Source organism: Desmodus rotundus, chromosome 2 (genome assembly GCF_022682495.2).
Source record: "Desmodus rotundus isolate HL8 chromosome 2, HLdesRot8A.1, whole genome shotgun sequence".
In the NCBI taxonomy this organism is placed as follows: Eukaryota; Metazoa; Chordata; class Mammalia; order Chiroptera; family Phyllostomidae; genus Desmodus; species Desmodus rotundus.
The window spans coordinates 110,762,384-110,766,172 of record NC_071388.1 but is presented as its reverse complement, the minus strand read 5'-3'; the positions used below and the strand labels follow the sequence as shown (position 1 = coordinate 110,766,172).

The 3,789-nt window shown below is 40.6% G+C and overlaps 2 pseudogenes; both read right to left on the bottom strand.

Annotated features, from left to right (window-relative positions):
- Positions 1-258: 258 nt before the first annotated feature.
- On the bottom strand, positions 259-547 carry LOC112313039 (U6 snRNA-associated Sm-like protein LSm3 pseudogene; annotated as a pseudogene).
- Positions 548-841: 294 nt separating this feature from the next.
- LOC112313177 (motile sperm domain-containing protein 2 pseudogene) lies at positions 842-1,800 on the bottom strand (annotated as a pseudogene).
- Between the last annotated feature and the right edge of the window lie 1,989 nt (positions 1,801-3,789).

Genomic DNA, 3,789 nt, shown 5'->3' with positions numbered 1-3,789 from the left:
GAAAAAAATTAGTGGAGCAAATCAACTCAAAAAAAAGAATGCTGCATTTTGGTGATGATTTTTATTGGAATGACTAAATTGAAATTCCATTTAGCTTAATAATTTGTGAGTTATTTGTAAATCAATTTATTTCAGGAGTGGAAGAATTCCTGGTCATTTCTTAATATCAAAATTTATGCAGGTTTCTCTTTTGAATACCTTTTACATTTAGAGGCAGTCGTACAAAATCTCTTATTTTTCATAAGATTAATTCTTCCTTTAGACAACTCTCAGTGGAATGATAATTAGTATAACACAATCTCCCCAGAAAAGAAAAATCATCAAAAGAGACTGTTTTTTTTATTTATATAGCTCTTCATATCTTTCTTCAAAAATTTCTATAGAAGTAACTTTCACATTTTCCAATATCATATTTAAACATTGATCATAAGCATAAGATCTACTCTGAAGTTCTATGTTATTTCTCATTTTCACATAAATTCATTCATCCAGGCTGAACTTCTTCTGTGGTATTCGCAGTTTGTTGTGGGTGAATGTCATCTGCCATATTTTAAAACCTTGATTTTTTTTAATATATGAATATTCACTTTTATTACCTGATATGGTATAAGGGCCTCTTAACACAGTCAATGGAATAAATAACAAAAGAGGAACTAAAAATATCCATGATGTCTGGAAACCAAGGTGAGTCTTCAGATAACCCTTAATTTTGTATTTCCCCAGTTTCAAAAACAGTGTAGAAGTTTTCTTACTTTGCAGTTCCCTCAAGATGATCAAAATACATAAGGAAAGCAGAGCTAATGAAATCTCCCACTAATACCTGATGTGTATTAACGGCCCTTTAAACACTCAATGGTTTCTTGAAAGCTTTTATCAACTTTTTCATTTTCTTCTGCTTTGGAAGTAGGTTCGCTGAGGTTTATCTTTTTCAGAAGAGCTGTTTGTTCTTCATTGGAAATTGTTTCCAAGGTCTCTTTGCCATCACTTTCTATATCTTCCTTACTTGAAACTTCATCCTCGCTGGCAATAGGCCCATTTTCACACAATGGCATCTGAAAGTCATCACCTACTAGTGGTGGATAGCTATACTTGAAAAGATCAGTTCAACCTATGTGGGGAGGCAGGTATTCTACACTGACATGGTCTTGGACTTTACTTTTACTTGTAAACTTCAACAAACTCACTGCTTCCTGGCCAAGCCAGGATACACAATTTTGAAAGCAGCATTCATTATCCAAGGCATATCAAAGATCACTATTTTTGAGAGGTATTTAGGGTAATAAACCTTAAAGCAATCGATGAAAGCATACAAAATCCATGTCTATGCTATTGATCTCAGTTTCTGATAGGTCAAACATCACTGTTATGAGTTTTCCATTTTCTCTTTTAGCATAACGTTCCAACCAGAAGGTGATAAGCTTCTTTTTTTACCAGGATGGTTTTATGGTCTTTTATGTGATACTTCACCCCGATCCATAACAACTTGTTGCCCTCTTTGTCATAACCATGGAGATAAATACCTCCAATCTCCAATAACCATCTGGGAAGAGAGTATTCAGTCAGATCATTGACAGTCATTTCTTTCCTCCACTGAAAACTCTCATCAAGCATCTTCAGTGTTTCATCTACAACATCATGTCTCCAAATTAAGTAACTTTCAACCCAGTTATCATCTTGTTGTAGCCTTTTAACATCGTGTGGACCATATTTCTCTTTTTTATCTGTCACATACTTGGCTTCGAACCTCCATCAGGTCTCAGAGATGAGCTTGGCTTTATTCCGGGCTTGACACTCAGCCATGGTGGTGGAGGTAGACCTGATGGCAGTCTCAGTCCTCACTCCCTGGCTGCCGTCCCAATTTATCTAAAAAAATCTTTGTTTTTTTCATTAAGATTTCTCTGAGGCAGTCACTATTATCATCCTTAAATTGCATAAGAAGAATCATGCTGGTGTGGAGAACCAAGATGGCAACGTATGTAGACACACTGCGCCTCCTTGCACAACCAGAACTGACAGAAAATCGAATGGCAAGGAAGTCCGACACCAAGTAGATAAAAAGAAACATACCTCGAGACCGGTATGAGGGGTGGAGATGGGCACCGGGGCAGAGAGGACTCGCGTGGCAGTGGCAGGACCCAGACTGGTGGAGTGCGGGACCAACAGGGCAGGCAGTCTGACCACTAGCAGACCCTGCAACCCCGCATTCGTGCACAAATAAACCAAGAGGGCCAGGGCCGGACTCAGAGTGGTGGAGAACAGGGCAGGCAGAGGGGCAGGTAGCAATGCGCGGCCCCACACTGGTGCACAGATAAACCCTGATGAATGGCGGGGAGCGAAGCACACCGCATTACCCAAGGGCTCCAGCTCCGGGAAATAAAGCCTCAAACCTCTGATTGAAAACGCCCATGGGGGTTGGGGCAGCAGCAGGAGAGATTCACAGCCTCACAGGAGAGGTCGTTGGAGAGACCCACAGGGGCCTAGAGTATGCACGAGCCCACCCACTCAGGAAGCAGCACCAGAGGGGCCCAATTTTATTGTGGGTATCAGAGTGAAAGACTGAAACCCGATGGACAGGGGAGTGGGCGCCATTGCTCCCTCTCGGCCCTCCCCCACGTACAGCAGCACAGCGCAGCAACCAGCATTACCCTACCCAGGTGAACACCTAAGGCTCTGCCCCTTTAAGTAAAGACAGGACAAGACAAAAAAAAAAAAAAAAAAGGCCCAAATGACAGAACACTTCAAAGCTCCAGAAAAAATATAACTAAGAGAGGAAGAGATAGCCAACCTATTGGATGCACAGTTCAAAACACTGGTTATCAAGACGCTCACAGAATTGGTTGAATTTGTTCGAAAACTAGATGAAAAAATGAAGGCTATGCTAAGAGAAACAAAGGAAAATGTACAGGGAACCAATAGTGATGCAAAAGGAAACTGGGACTCAAATCAATGGTGTGGACCAGAAGGAAGAAAGAAACATGCAACCAGAAAAGAATGAAGAAACAAGAATTCAGAAAAATGAGGAGAGGCTTAGGAACCTCCAGGACATCTTGAAACGTTCCAACATCTGAATTATAGGGGTGCCAGAAGAGGAAGAACAAAAAATTGAAAACTTATTTGAACAAATAATGAAGGAGAACTTCCCTAATCTGGCAAAGGAAATAGACTTCCAGGAAGTCCAGGAAGCTCAGAGAGTCCCAAAGAAGCTGGACCCAAGAAGGAACACATCAAGGCACATCATCATTACATTACCCAAGATTAGACAGAAGGAGAGAATCTTAGAAGCAGCAAGAAAAAAGGAGACAGTTACCTACAAAGGACTTCCCATAAGACTGCCAGCTGATTTCTCAAGAGACCTTACAGGCAAGAAGGAACTGGCAAGAAGTATTCCAAGTCATGAAAGGCGAGGACCTACATCCAAGATTACTGTATCCAGCAAAGCTATCATTTAGAATGGAAGGGCAGATAAAGTGCTTCTCAGATAAGGTCAAGTGAAAGGAGTTCATCATCACCAAGCCCTTATTATATGAAATGTTAAAGGGACTTAGAAAAAGAAGATAAAAAAGTATGAATAGCAAAAATGACAGCAAACTCACAGTTATTAACAACCACACCTAAAACCAAAACAAAAGAAAACTAAGCAAACAACTAGAACAGAAACAGAACCACAGAAATGGAGATCACAAGGAGGGAATTGGGAGGGGGAGTGAGGGGGGAAAGGTACAGAGAATAAATAGCATAAATGATAGGTGGAAAATAGACGGGGGAGGGTAAGAATAGTGTAGGAAATGT